Raw genomic sequence first — 16,249 nt, forward strand, 5'->3', positions numbered from 1 at the left:
AAAAAAAAAAAAAAAAAAAAAAAAAAGAAAAGAAAAGAAAATCATCCAGAATACTGTGATATACAAAGGTACTTATATTTAAAAAAAAAAAAGTATAGAATGGTTTCCTTTAGGACAAGAGGACATCAAGCAAGAACAATGCTTTGAAGGTACATGAACAGTTTGAAGGGACAGAAATTACTGGAATAAAAACGTTCTCCCTTAGTCAACAGGGAAAGCTTCAGAGCTCATAAGGTTTATGTGACAGGAGTTTCATGAAAAGAAACTTCCCTCACCATCTTACCATCTATGATTAATTTTGAAAATAAAGTGGGCTTTGAAAATAATTTGTTTCCAACAATTTTCTTTTACTGGAAATGGACCAGAATTGTACCGTCCCACATGGTGTTCATACAGAGGCAGCCTCTTCATCAAAGCAGTCAGTCCAGGAGAGGAGCAAAACCAGCCCTGTGATCACTGAAATTAACACCACAAAGCCTGGTTACAGATGCTGTGCACTTTTACTCTGTGGGAGGGGTCTTCAAAGTCACCCTTCAGAGCCTGGTGATTCTCAACCTACTTACTATTCGAATCCCTTATTTATACGATGTCTCAGCAGATGAGAAGCATCAAATTAGAAGACAGAGCCCTGGGAGAGAGAGGCATGCTGATAACAGAAGCCAGTGCTGTCAAGCTGAGCTTAAGTGAGGAAACCCAAACAGTAGTACATTTGATGGCCCCAGACAACCATTAAGATTCCGGAGGGAAATCCTGTATCCATGACAGACTACGTAATTTGCAGGGCCCAGTGCAAAATGAAAGCACCAAGCCTCGTGTTCAAAAATTATTAAGCATTTCCAGATAGTGCCAGCAGAGCATTAAACCATATATAAGTGGCCCTTCTGAACATGGGCCCTAGGTAACTGTCTGGGTTGTAGGCCCATGAAACCAGAACTGCTGGTATCGTCACGTTCAGCATACTATGCTTGCTGAGTTGAAAGACACATTTAATACACTTTAGGAAGTGATTCAGAAACACAGGTGTTTATTGTAGTTTTGGCACTTAAAGGTTTTTTTTTTTAATTGAAGTATAGTTAATTTATAATGTGTTAGTTTCAGGTGTACAGCAAAGTGATTCAGTTATATAGATATATATTCTTTTTCAGATTCTTTTCCATTATAGATTATTACAAGAAATTGAGTATAGTTTCCTGTGCCCAGTAGGTCCTTGTTGTTTACCTATTTTATATATAGTAGTGTGTATATGTTAATCCCAAACTCCTAATTTATTTCCCTGCCCTGCCCCATCGCTACTCCCTTTGGTAACCATAAGTTTGTTTTCTATGTCTGTGAGTCTATTTCTGTTTTGTAGATAAGTTAAAGGGTTAAACTTCAGTTACCTGGGAAAACCACTTATGTGTAATTCCTCTATCTTGGGAGGTACTAGATATGACTAAAATTCCAACATGTAACTTCAATAACAAGCTCCAGATTCAGCCTCAAACACAGGTTTTCCCTTTGTTATAAAGTGGTTTTTTGTCTTGTAAAAACAGCCTGTTTGTTTTTTTAGGGCTGAGAAGTTTCCTATTTCTTTGTGTTCCTCCCACACCTATGTAGAGAGTCCCAAATCCACAAAGGCGTATTAAATCAGAAAGGAATGAAAACACAAAATAACTTAAGCCATCTACTAATTATGATAACCCAGCAAAGCACTGATAGAGATCTATCGAAACCATCTCTGGTATTTCTAAACATATGCATGTAAATATAAATCCACTAGGTATATTTGATTAACTATAAAAGTGAGACTTTGGAGACTGATTATCAAAGCCCACTTTACATTGAAAATCATTTCATTGGACACTAAAAACACTTAAATACAAAATTAACCACAAAGGCGTATCAAATCAGAAAGGAATGAAAACACAAAATAACTTAAGCCATCTACTAATTATGATAACCCAGCAAAGCACTGATAGAGATCTATCGAAACCATCTCTGGTATTTCTAAACATATGCATGTAAATATAAATCCACTAGGTATATTTGATTAACTATAAAAGTGAGACTTTGGAGACTGATTATCAAAGCCCACTTTACATTGAAAATCATTTCATTGGACACTAAAAACACTTAAATACAAAATTATAGAAATATGTCTAAATCTAGTTTCATAATAAACCATTTTAATAAATAACCCTATTTCCCGTACATGAACATCATTTCTTCAGAGAAAAGCATTTCTCACTGTGACAGAAAACAATTTAACTAAGTAAAAAAATGAACAATTTAGTAAGTACATTGCCAAGATAAAGTATGTCTTTATAAAATAGGAAATTTTACAGAGAAGAGAAATTAACTTAAGTGGTAGGAGGTAAAATTGGATTTGCCTTCCTTAACTGAAGTATCTGTAATGGCAACATATTTAAAAACGGTGCACTGGCAAAGGCTCAGCACTTTCTACCTGTAATAGTAAGTTTCTAAAGTGATGGATTTATTTTACATCTCCTCGCTCATGATCTCAGATGTTTTCCTTCCGAAAATAGCCTATAAATATTATAACATTTATTATTGCCGGAAAAATGTCCCGTATAAGCCCTTAATATTATTTACTTAATCTATTCATTTTAAAGCTGTGTGACAGCAGCAATGAATGACAGCTGACGGTGAAATAATTCTGCACTCTTAGATCTTATAGAGTAGGGTTCTTGTTTTATCATCCTTGGACCCTCTATGCCTAGCACAGTATACTGGTGTACAGTAAGCACTCGTAAAAAATTGAACATTTAGTATATATGTGATACCTTCAAGGCTATTTAATCAGACTGATTCTTCATCAATTTTCAAGAAAGTATTCTTTATAAAGCACATTTTGATGGAAGTCAAGAATGTTGGATGCATTTAATAATAACTATGATAGCTAACATTTGTTGAGCGCTTCATGTACAAGGCTTAGCTAAGTGCTTTATAAAATACATTGATATGTTAAATCTTAGCAAAAACTGAGTTAGTGTCCCCATTTTCCTGATGGACAACCTGATCCATAAGAGGTTAAGAAACTTGTCTATCACCATAAGGTTAGTATGTGAACGAGATGGGGCGCCAATCCAGGAAGAATCCATGCTTCTCATGGGTGTACTTGGCAAATTTCACAGGGTGAAACTCAGAGAAAACAGGTGGTTATCATGCACATCTTGTTCAAAAGATTAAGGATAAATGGAGTTGTCTAAAACAGGATAATTTGCTTTTAACAGAATTGTTGGCATATTTTCCTATGGAACACTACAGATAAAATTTAAACCAGCAAATATCCATCTAAGAACTATTAATAAAGAGAGACAGGGCTTAATCCAAGCACATGCTGGAGACCACAGATACTTTAGGTCATGACCCACAGAATTTCACAAATAAAAGATGAAAAGTGATGGTCAACATTCAAGCTAATGTAGATGAAAAATCCCAGCAATGATGTGACTTATAAAGACAAACGCCTTTCACTGATTTCTCCCTTAATTACTAAATCTAAAAGCTCCTTTTAGGCTTTAACCTTTGTGCACAACTGACATTAGAGAACAGTTCTTCTTTCTTGAGCCTCTCTCCTGACTTGGTTTCCACAGCAACAGTCTTTTATGGTCCTTTCATTTACGAAAGAGACACCTATACCAAACTTTAATGGAAAAAAGTATGTATTATTTCTGCAGGGTACGTTAGAAAATCTAAGGGCAAAGAGTACAGCTGAGTGTCACTAACACCTGGACCAGCCATTGGAAAGCCTTCAGGGTCAAGCCTATCAGAGCCTGTCTGTCTCTCCCTCAGCTGCTTCATGCCCATAGCCTCTGTCTTAGTCCGTTTGGACAGCTCTAACAAAATAGCATCAGCTCACTGTTTTAGAAACAACAGAGATTTATTTCTCACAGTTCTGGATGATGGAAGTCCAAGATCAAGATGCGGTAGATTCGGTGTCTGGTGAAGTCCCACTTCCTCCATCTTCTAGCTGCATCCTCACATGGCAGAAGGGGAGAGGGATCTCCCTGAAGTTTCTCTTATGTGACACTAATCCTATTCATAAGGGGTCCACCATCGTGAAGTAATTACTACCCAAAGGCCCCACCTTCAAATACTACCACAACAGTGATTGTTTCAGCATATGAATTTTAGGGAGACACAAATATTCAACCACAGTTGTCAGGTTTACAACTCTTCAATTCTACCCCCACTAGAGATTATCTCTGAATCCCAGCAATAAATTCCTGGGAGAGAGAATCTTGGTCCCAGTGTCAAGGAGGGAAGGATTGGGGGTCAGTACTCAGAGAAAAAGGGATGATGTTGTGGGCTACAGAGATATCTCTAACGTTATTTATAACAAGGTATCTTCTCTGTGAGATTTCAAGCCTGATGCTCCTTTTCACTACACCCCGAAGACTGTCTTCACCTCTTGTGTTCACCCCTTCTCAGAGTTACCAAGTTCCAGTTAACTGTATTTCTATTCTGTCTCTCCTATCAGTCCCCTTCTTTTCTTCCCTTCAATGTCACTGTCACCTAAAGACTCAAAGACTTAATCAGACAATATGGATGCCAAATTAGCTAAAATAAACTCCATACGTATGAAGACAATATCACTTTACATTTACTGAGAATTTACTACATGCTAAATGCTTATTAAAGTACTTTACATATATTAACTCATCTAATCTTGGTGGTGAGCCAATTCATTAGTTAATGAACTTATCCCCATTTTCACAGTGAAGTAAACTGAAGCTCAGAGAGGTTAAGTAATGTGCCCAACATCACACAGCTAAGAAGTGGTAGAGCTGGGATTCAAATGCAAAGACATCTGATTTCAGTGTCCAATCTCTTGGACACTACTCCTTGTGGCTTCTTTCCTCCCAGTGTTATTATGAAGCCCGACCATGATATTGAATGGCAAAGTGGTAAACAGACATTTGTCCTTGTGCTATGAAGTCACGAGACTACTATCAGTAACTCACCCCAGGTTGGTTTTGTAATTTTATTGTTATATTTCCATATGCTTTCCTAGAATAATCTACCTCAACGTGAATAAAGTTTATGGATTTTTAAAATACTTGATCATTTTTATAAGAATGTTGAGAAACTAGGAACAAAGTCATTTAAAAATGACAGCAAATACCAAGGCCAGACTATAAAGTAGCAACAATACTAAAACTGGACTTTGGGTTCTCAAGGTCAATGGTGAAACTACACTTCATCCTGTACTTACTATTCAGGTAGAAACTTCCAGTGCTTTGAAAGAAAAGTGCTTCCAGAGAATCCACTTTAAATGACTGAAAAGTGACAAAATAAATGAGACTCTGATGAGATTCTGATTTCTGAAGCACACCAATGATACTCAATAGTAACTTCCACATGGCCTTGTGAGTTACATAAAAATACTCCCATGGGCTTCCCTGGTGGCGCAGTGGTTGAGAGTCCACCTGCCGATGCAGGGGACGCGGGTTCGTGCCCCGGTCCGGGAGGATCCCACATGCCGCGGAGTTTCTGGGCCCGTGAGCCAGGGCCGCTGAGCCTGCGCGTCTGGGGCCTGTGCTCCGCAACGGGAGAGGCCACAACAGTGAGTGGCCGCGTACCGCAAAAAAAAAAAAAATACTCCCACAATTGGCCCTGTAGGGCATGAGAGCACCACCCACGGAGGATCTTTCAGGAGTCCTGAAATGATTCTAGCAACTCAATGCCACACAAATCACTCAGCAAATCCCCTATCCCTTTTATTTATTTATTTTTAAAATTTTCATTGTAGTATAGTTGCTTTACAATATTGTGTTAGTTTTTACTGTACAGCAAAGTGAATCAGCTATACATATACATATATCCCCTCGTTTTTGGATTTCCTTCCCATTTAGGTCACCACAGAGCATTGAGTAGAGTTCCCTGAGCTATACAGTAGGTTCTCTCATTAGTTATCCATTTTATACGTAGTATCAATAGTGTATATACTCTCCCTTTTAGAACTCCCCAAATCATTAAACTTAACCAGATCATAAGTACTGCAAAACAAACAAAAACGATCTATCTAACTAAAGCCTGGATTGACTAATGCAAAAACTGCTAAAATTCTTAGGTTCCATCATAAGTGACATCATATGATGTTTGTCTTTCTCTGTCTGGCTTACTTCCCTTAGTATGATAATCTCTAGGTCCATCCGTGTAACACTTATATACGGAATCTAAAAAAAAAAATGATACGAATGAATTTATATACAAAACAGAAATAGACCCACAGACACAGAAAACAAACTTACGGTTACCAGAGGCAAAGGCGAGGGAGGGATAAATGAGGAGTTTGGGATTAACAGATAACACTTATATACGGAATCTAAAAAAAAAATGATACGAATGAATTTATATACAAAACAGAAATAGACCCACAGACACAGAAAACAAACTTACGGTTACCAGAGGCAAAGGCGAGGGAGGGATAAATGAGGAGTTTGGGATTAACAGATACACACTACTATATATAAAATAGATAAACAACAAGGACCTACTGTAGAGCACAGGGACCTCTACTCAGTATTTTGTAATAACCGAGAAGGGAAAAGAATCTGAAAACGTATATATATATATATATGTATGTATAACTGAATCACTTTGCTGTACACCTGAAAGTAACACAACATTGTAAATCAAGTATACTTCAATAGGAAAAAAATCTGAACAATATATTAAAAAAAAAAAACTGGAAAAAAAACCCTGCTAAATTCTTAACATTTGGTGTAGTAAGAAGAGCACCACATACTATGAGTCCTTGCTTATACCAACCACCTTTACTCCCTCAGGAGAACTCAAGCTTCCCACCTGTACCCTTGGTCTGGCCCTTGCATAGTTTCCAGGGCCTGCCGTAAAGAAGTACCACAAACTTGGTGGCTGAACACAACAGAAACTTCTTCTCATACAGTTCTGGAGGCTAGAGGGTGAAAATCAGGGTGTCAGCTGGGCCATGCTCCCTCTGAAGGAAGCCAGTCCTTTCCTGGCTTCTGGTGGATGCTGGGAATCCTTGGCATTCCTTGGCCCGTGGCAGCATACCTTCAATCTCTGCCTCTATCTCCAGCTTCCCATGGCCATTTTCCCTCTGTGTCTGTGTCTGTGTCTCTGCGTCCAGCAGTCCTTCAATTAGGGTCCACCCTAATGCAATAGGACCTCATTTTAACTTGATTATATTTACAAAGACCTTATTTCCAAATAGGGTCACATTCATGGGTACAGGGGGATTAGGACATCAACATGTCTTTTGGGGGGACCCAATTCAACCTCTAAATACCTGCAAAACAAAGAGTGTGTACAATCATCGAAAGGAATTCCCTGAGCCCCAGAGTCTTCAGATCATTAATGCATTCATTGAGTTGCTCACGTTTTCACTTTCAATGGCATATGTCTTTAGCATTGGAGACCATTAATCAGCGCAACCCTAGTTCTGTATGACCAGCTGGGTGACCTTGGGCAGGTCACCAAGGTGCCCAGAGGCCCAGTTTCTTCCCAGGACTGTGGTAAGAGCTAAATTAGATAATATGTGAAAACACAGGTCTGGCTTGGGCACAGAGCAGACCTGCACTCTGGCTTCCCTGGCTTAAGGTTCCTCTTCCCACCTTTCCAGCACCCCTGGGAGGGAGAGGGCACACATCAGGGAGTATCCAGGAGTCCCCCTAACAATGTGGGGGAAGAATGAAGAGAGGTGGGCAGTGGTTTCAATTAAAATTCACTGCTTCTCTCAGAACAGAAGAAAGTAATAAACCAATGCAGTAAATTACTGCTGTGGAATTAATGCCCAGATAAAAGAAAGAAAAGGGAAATTTACGACCTTAATCAATCTCTTTTTTCATATATACATATAACTCCATCATCTGCTTTATTTACATGACTCTATCACCCTCCCAAATAATTCTCAGTAATTTCCAGCAGCAGCTACGCCTGCAGCTGAGCCCCAGGAGTAGGCTGGGTATCTACCAGAGATATAGGAACACCGCCCCTCCTTCCCACCTCTCCTCAGTGGGCTAGAGGACATGGAAGAGCATGGAGGCCCAAGCAACACCACCAGCCACACAGAATGAGCAGCATCCATCGCCTCGGGGAGGCGCCTCTGAGCCACCTGCATGTGCAGGGGCGGTTTCCAGCCAGGCATCCCTTCGCTCCAGCTCGTGTCTGTTCAGTCTTCCCTCCCTTTTACTCAAGTTCCTCAAACCTGCCTGGAATTCTTTTTTTTTTTTTTTTTTTTTTTTTTTAACTGTTGTGGCCTCTCCCGTTGTAGAGCACAGGCTCCGGACGCGCAGGCTCAGCGGCCACAGCTCACGGGTACAGCCGCTCCGCGGCATGTGGGATCCTCCCGGACCGGGGCACGAACCCGCGTGCTCTGCATCGGCAGGCGGACTCCCAACCACTGCACCACCAGGGAAGCCTTGGAATTCAATTTTATAAAAGTCAAGACCTGAAACTCTTTTTTTCCAAGTAACAGTCATATTAACTCAAAGATCCGAATCTGTTTCTCATGAATGCTGTTGCCTAATTAGCAGAGCTGTCCATCGAAACGTGACTCAATATGGGGGTCAAAGTTTTCTTTCCTATTACTGATGGTGGCACCAGTTAGCAAAGTCTTCACAACCTATGGTGTATCCAAGGACCGTGATCTGAGACACTTGTCTAAGTCCCCACAAATCTGCCAGTTCCCTGAGGCTTGTAAATGAACACTGCATACGTACAAGGGATGCCAAAGACCTCAGAGAGCCTTAATCTAGATACAGGACTGCAGACTCCCCAACTGAGGGCAAAATAATTTTTTTTTTCACTCCCTTTTATTCCAGGGAAGTAACAATCCCCATATTTATCTGTCAGAAGGCTGACATTAAGCAGGAATAGGATTTGGAGCTACTTAAGTATTTCAAGGGAATAAACTCTGGGACCCTCAAAATAACCCCTTGATGCTGTTTTCTGAAGAATGCTGTGCAAAACCAACTTTGATGAGAATTCTGTCCAAACACTCAGAGTTGAGAAAACAATAACTTCCTCCACTTTCATTCTGTTGGAAGTTTTGTTATTGTTTTGTTCTTTTTTTGCTAATGGATTTGATTTCAAATATTCATAAAGCCTTTAAAATACAAAGAATCTGGAGTGAGAGGGAAGTGAGAGGCAACTTTGGATTTCTTCCTTTTTTATTTTATATCATTTTATTATTGTCAATAATATATATTTGCATCTGTTTCTATATATATGCACACAAGCACTTTTTGAAAATGTTAACAATACCACCACACCTCCCTAATTAGTTACTCATTTTGTAGGGTGTTTTGTTAAGGGTAAGTGAAATAGAGTCTTAGAAAATATTCCACATTAGTTCGGTGGTTTTCAACAGGGGCATTTTTTACCCCAGGGGATGCTTGACAATGTCTGGAGGTATTTTGGCTGTCACAACTAGGGGAAGGGGCACTACTGGCATCTCGTAGAAGCCCAGAAATGTTGCTAAACATCGTATAATGCCTAGCACAGCTCCCAAAACAAAGACTGATCCAGTCCAAAATGTCGAAAGTATTGAAGTTGAGAAACTCTGAAATCGGTACTTACATTCACAAGAGCATTCAAATCTGCAATGTCCCCCTCTGCACCCCGCCACCCCCAGTTCACACTTATGAGTTGATCAAATGGAGAAATGCACAATCTCCCCAGTGACACAATGACAGTGCAGAAAAGTTCCCTTTGTCCTTGTTCATGTGAAGCACATTCACAGGGATGCAAAGGTCACTGCTGAATTTAAATAACCTCCTGTGATAAATCTACATGAGGCCGATTTGTTCTATTGGACTCGTTGGATTAAATGAACACAATTTAATGTTCTATAGGACAAGGCCTCCTTTCATGGCTGAAAGAAGGAGCAAGGGTGATTTACAGTTTCATACGTACTTATTCGCTACATTATCTGCTTTGTGCCTGGACTTATGAATAACAACTCATCATCCCGCGGTCATTTCTACCCATTCAGGAGAATTTAACTTTCCATTAGGAAGGAACAAAGAACAAGAGACTGTAACAAGAGATTTCTACAATGTTCACTTGAAAGAAAAATCATCAGTATTTGTCCCCGTGTCCTTCACCTTGTGTGTTTTTTTCTTTGTAATCTCTGATGTTATAACATAAAGCCAGGTCTCCTTCTGTTTTCCAGGAAAAGGTGGTTTGTTAAGCAGATTATCCCCAAACAGAGCTGGGCATCAACGGAAGGCTTAGCTTACTTATGATACCAGATTATTTTTAAGCACCGCTCTCTTATGAGCCATTGCTTTTTTTATAATGATAAACTAATATCAAATGTTTGTTGATTCATTAAAGTATTTCGGAATTCCATTTAGCAACAGTTTCTGCTTAATGTTATATATTTGGAAACAAGAGAAGTGTATCCAAACATTAATATAACCCAGAATTTTTATTAACCACAAGTCTTAGGTATCACAATGTTTCTGCTCATGGACCATTAAAGAGACAGGATTTTCATTTTTCTCTACTTCATAAAACAACGTATAAGCAAGGGTATGAAAGTTGATTCTGGGGGTGGGTACAGAGAGCACTTTGCATTCATGGTCAAATTTCAAAACCCCAGCACCCGTAAGTCAAGAGTATACACCTGAAACTAACACAACGTTGTAAATCAACTACACTCCAATAAAATTTAAAATAAAAGAGTGTACGGATCAATTACAAACTTGGCTACCTTGTCCTCAGGTCATCGCTCAGCACTGTGTTACCTCCCTCTTTCGTTTCTCTTTGGATACTGAAGTCTAGAGTCTTGCTAACCTAGATTTCAGGGGAGCAATGTCAGCATCACATAGGAACTTGTTAGAAATGCAAATGATTGAGCTCCACCCCAGGAATCCTTAGTCTAACAAGCCTGCCAGTTGATCATCATCACTGCTGAAATGTGGTCTAGATTTTTCTCTCTCTGTTACTCCTCCAGGTAACACTTACCGGCTTCGTCTTATACCGTACACTGAAAGGCAAGCTGGTATTATTTATTTATTTGTTCGTTTGTTTATTTTTGGCCACGCAATGCAGCAGGCTGGATCTTAGTTCCCCAACCAGGGATCGAACCCATGCATGCCCCTTGCAGTGGAACCAGAAAGCATGGAGTCAACCACTGGACCGCCAGGGAAGTCCCAAGCTGCTATTATTTAGAGTTGGTTAAAGAACTAATGACATCCAATATTATAATAAGTTATTCCTCCTCTTTGTATAGGGAAAAATGTCTAAGCCAAAGGGAATCAATTGTTAAGGTTAGGCTTTGAGGTATTCCTACAGCGCTTTTGAAGAGGTCCACTTTCTGTCAGCTCCCCTGAGAAGAGGAGAGGGCAGCAAGTCTTCCTACACATAAGTATGCTTTGGTCAGGTTAATCCCAAGAGGCTCACACAAAGTGAAAGCAAGCTGAGCTTCACCTCCGCTCAAATTTAGGTGGCAATGCCAGCGGCCAGAGCATGGACCAAAGGGAGACCTCCCAACTGAAGGAAGGAATTTAGAAAGCCCATGCCCTGGCTAGTCAACCATTAAAAGGTCTGGATTAAATAAGGCTCACTTCCAGAAACACAGGCTATCAATACAGCATTCCCTAATCCTGGATCTATGTTTAACAGAGGCAAAGGGAAGAATAAAGGGATCTATCTTAGGTATGTTTTTTCCCTCTAAAAAGTTATTTTTTTAGGCCTCTCAGAAGGAAGATATAAGACCCAAGGCTTTTAAAAATCTAAATATCATCAAACAAGAATAAAAGAGATGTGAACAGTTGCTACTTCTAATGTCTTCCAACACTCCAGACATTTATGAGTCTTTTAAAATTCCTTTTCTAATGACATAAAGCCTCTCCAACTAGCTCAAGTAGCAACGGATGGGTTTTCAAGGTCAGCTTAACTTGTTCATAGTCCCTGGGTAATTTTCTCGCTTCTCTCTTTGCAGACTGACCCATTCTTCAGGGCCCAGTTCAGGGGTCTGCAAAGTCCTCACACCATCCTCTCCTACTCCAGCTGGCAATGAACTCTGCCCCACCCAGACATGTTATCCTGTTCACAGCTCATATTCCACAGAGTTTGACCATTTATTTTTTACAAACTGCCTTACATTTTTGCTAAAGCGCGTAGTATGTGTGATGGTCCTATTTTTCCCATGACAATAAATGCCCTGAATGCAGTAATGTCTTATACTTCCGTTCTATCACCCATCGCACCAATACCTGGGGTCTAGAACAGCAGTGGCACACAGTAGTGCACAATACCCTTTATAAAACCCCGTGGAAGGTTCCAGTGCTACACACCGATTAGGAAGGAAAGACATCACCGCCTTTTAAGTATGTCTCGTTTGCAGCAACATGGCTATACCTAGAGATTATCATACTAAGTGAAATAAGTCAGAGAAAGACAAATATCATATATCACTTATATGTGGAATCTTAAAAAAATGATACAAATGAACTTATTTACAAAACAGAAACAGACACATAAACATAGAAAACAAACTTATGGTTACGAAAGGGGAAAGGGGGGATAAATTAGGAGTTTGGGATTAACAGATACACATTACTATACATAAAACAGATAAATAACAGGGTCCTACTGTATAGCACAGGGAACTATATTCAATATCTTGTAATAACTTATGATGGAAAGGAATCTGAAAAAGAATATGTGTGTGTGTGTGTGTGTGTGTGTGTGTGTGTAACTGAATCACTTTGCTGTACACCTGAAACTAAGACAACATTTTAAATCAACTATACTTCAAAAAAAAGACAGTGGGGTTCGGGAAAAGTATGCTTGCAACTCACACAAACTTGACTCTAGTGGGGAAGACAGGATGATTAATAACAATCAAAACAACAGGGGCTTCCCTGGTGGCGCAGTGGTTGGGAGTCTGCCTGCCAATGCAGGGGACACGGGTTCGAGCCCTGGTCCGGGAAGATCCCACATGCCGCGGAGCAACTAGGCCCGTGAGCCACAACTACTGAGCCTGCACGTCTGGAGCCTGTGCTCCGCAACAAGAGAGGCCACGATAGTGAGAGGCCCGTGCACCGCGATGAAGAGTGGCCCCCGCTTGCCACAACTAGAGAAAGCCCTCGCACAGAAATGAAGACCCAACACAGCAAAAATAAAAAAATAAATAAATAAATAAGCCAAGCATTTGAAGCCCTTATTAAAAAAAATAAATATAATAATAAAAACAACAATATTTATCGAGTGCTCCACTAAATGCTGGCATGCTGGCACTATGCCAAATGGTTCCCATACTGGAGACACGACTACGATAAACATTCTGAAATCCTAGAGGAACTTCCCACACCTGCTCCCCAATTCAGCCTGGATGACCACTCAGCAGCCAGCTTGGATTCTGTTACAAGTGCTGGAAGGAAGCATTTAAGTCCCTGCTCACCCAGAGGGACAGGTGAGCACCAGCCTGCTGGGTGTCTCCTGCTCAGAACACGTGGGTAGGACTCCCGTTACTGACTAGCTAAAGCAGGCGCATGCAGGAAGCTGCCTTTGATTAAAATCACCTGTTCTGCCTGGAATTAATCAAGCGTTCTCTGTACAGGCCAGAAAGGACCTCAGAGCATTACAGCTTTTGTTTTCCTTCTTAAGCCACAGGAATTACCAAAGAAAGTCCACAGACTACTGACTCTAAGTGATTTTAGGTCTGGTAGGAAAAAAGAAAACAGCTCTTTAGGTAGAGAACAGAGTGTTCATTAAAGAAATCTCTCTTCCTTTCTGGGTCCCGGACATCTGTTATCTGCTGCAAGCTGTGGACCCTAAGTACTGACGTTATTCGAGTTCGCATCAATCATGTTTATCTTTATTTATTATGTAGCACATTGCCAAAGCAAGATGGAACTCTATAAATTTCAGCTCTACCATAGAGGAAGGAATGAAAGATCAGTTTACCAGAGTCCACAACCAGTTGAAAAAATCTAAAGCATAAATATTACCCAAATATACCAGTTAGGTATACCTCCCCCTTCATTCCTGAAAAATGTTACATTAACATAACTATTGCAGACAAAGGACTTTAGAGAGAGACAGGACGTATGCCAAAAATTAAACCATCTTTTTGGAGAGCTTGTTGAATCGGATGGAAACTGCTCCATAGGCAGCATTATATTTAGAGCAACAGTCTTAACAAGGGTTACACCAGGCTCATGGTTCTGCGAATCTCAATAGAAATAAGAAGAGTAATAACATGATTCTTCTAGAACTTTGTACTTCACCAATGGCCTTCAAACACATCATGAATTCAGACTTCTTGAGCAACTCGTATGAAGTAAGCAATGTCATTTTCATTTTCTAGATAAGAATCTGAGGAGATTAACTGATGTGCCTGTAATCAGAGTTACAGCAATCAGGATGGGGTATCAACTTCCTTTGCAGTTTCACTGTGCCAGGCACCGTGGTAAGCATTTTACATGAGGACCGCTTTATGCCTTGCAACTATCCTTTCTCACTAAAAACCGAAGTTCAGAGAGGTTCAGTAACCTGCCCAAGCTCACAGAGCCCGGAGTGTCTGATTTAGTCTATGTTTTCCCTGCTGTGGTTGATGGTGTTTCCCAGTTAGAAGTGCAGAGCAAGGGTTTGAAAACCAGGACTTCTAATCCCAACTGCTACCCTCCTCCATGAAACACTCCCTAACTACCGCTCTTGCCCATCCCATATTAAGTGAAACTCCTCTACCATAGTCGATTATTGCAAACCTTCACTCTACTTTCACTCTGTCATAAATATTTGTCAGTTTAGTAATTTCACGTACGTTGGGTCCCTGATAGGCTTGGGCCATCTCTTAAGTTTATAACTCTCTCTATAAGATCCTGTTTGGAAACTAGTAGGCACAATAAATGTTTGGTGAATGACTAAATGGATAAACAAAATCCAGTGTTTTCTTATCGTGTGCCTGAGAATTACAAAGTGTGCTATATGTTCCTTTTAGACTATTAGAAAAGTTGGTCTAAAATGTCATTCCTGGCACAAATCCTTTTTAAAAATCTACAGCTAGGACAGAGAAATTATAAATATGATTAAAGCTGTTATGTAATACAGTCCAAATTTCGATAATACAGGAATTTCTGAAAATCCAAGGGCAAACTTTTCAAAGCTTGATAAAAGACAGCTTTAGTTACATGAGTCTCCATGTTCTTCTCTGCAAATACTGCATGGTCTATGGTCTTCACTTCCAGTCCAAATTCTTCCCTGTGACATTTATTCTTTAATTTCAGGCATGAGTGGAGGAAGAGACCAGTTGGCATTGCCCTGTGCAGTGTCTTTTATAAAAGAGGGTGCTGGGTTCACTCTTACTGGCTCAAGTGCCAATGGAATCAAGAGGGAGGATTCGGAATATGACTGGGGTGTTTCAGGCTCCACAGGGGCTGTGAAGTGTGAAGACGTCTATGCCCTCAACTTCTTTCCTGTGACTTTTTTGTCTTTGTTCTTTTTCCCTCTTGACCTTCTCAAGTATCTGAATTCATTTCTCTGTCACCATATTACACAGAGCTCTTGGCTACAGTGAGGAAGTGAACCAGGAGGGTGGGGGTCCTCACGTGCATGGGAGGCTCCCCGTACTTAAGGGGGTGCTGAAAGGATGGACGTGGCTCCGGTTCTCTGAGTCTTCTCCTTCAAGTTCAAGGACGCCTGAATCAGACACTGATAGCTGATGACCACTCTCTGTCTTCTAATGAAATTAAAGTCAGATCCTGATTCAACACTATTCAAATGCTAAACTCTGCTTAACAAAATGACTGACCCACTCATAATTAGAAAAAAATCAACAGCTTCAGAAAAACCCTTGGCATTCTCTTTAACTTATGTTAATGGGAACCTGGCATTTATAAAACGCTTGGTGTCAGTTATGTTTCTACTTGAACAAACATGAGAAGGAGAAATAACTATTAACTCGATCAGTACTTTGTTAGGAAAGTGGGGCATGTCCCAGCCAACAAACATCAATCACCTAGCTTAACTTTTGACCAATATCAACTCACCCAGAGTGAGATAGCTATAGTATCTTCTAATTCTTCTAAATTCATTTAATTAAAACTCTATCCATCACAACTCTCACTGAGTGTTTTACCTGCTTGTTCAGATCTAAAAGAGACAAGTCACAAGAAAGCAACAAACTTCTGAGATTTACTCTGCAAAGCACTTTTTTCCAGTGTATGTACTTGTCTCAGAACGCATTCAACCAAACTCCACAACTGTCCTTTCTGGTCCTCAGTCAACAAGTTAAGTTTTCGGTGCA

At 40.2% G+C, this 16,249-nt stretch overlaps 1 protein-coding gene across 2 annotated transcripts in view; it reads right to left on the bottom strand.

The window, feature by feature from the left end:
* Nucleotides 1-16,249, bottom strand: part of FAT3 (FAT atypical cadherin 3) — a 552,420-nt gene that overhangs the window by 366,205 nt on the left and 169,966 nt on the right. The gene's annotated exons all lie outside the window — the stretch shown is intronic.

Source organism: Neophocaena asiaeorientalis, unplaced genomic scaffold (assembly GCF_003031525.2).
Source record: "Neophocaena asiaeorientalis asiaeorientalis breed wild unplaced genomic scaffold, Neophocaena_asiaeorientalis_V1.1 scaffold143, whole genome shotgun sequence".
In the NCBI taxonomy this organism is placed as follows: Eukaryota; Metazoa; Chordata; class Mammalia; order Artiodactyla; family Phocoenidae; genus Neophocaena; species Neophocaena asiaeorientalis.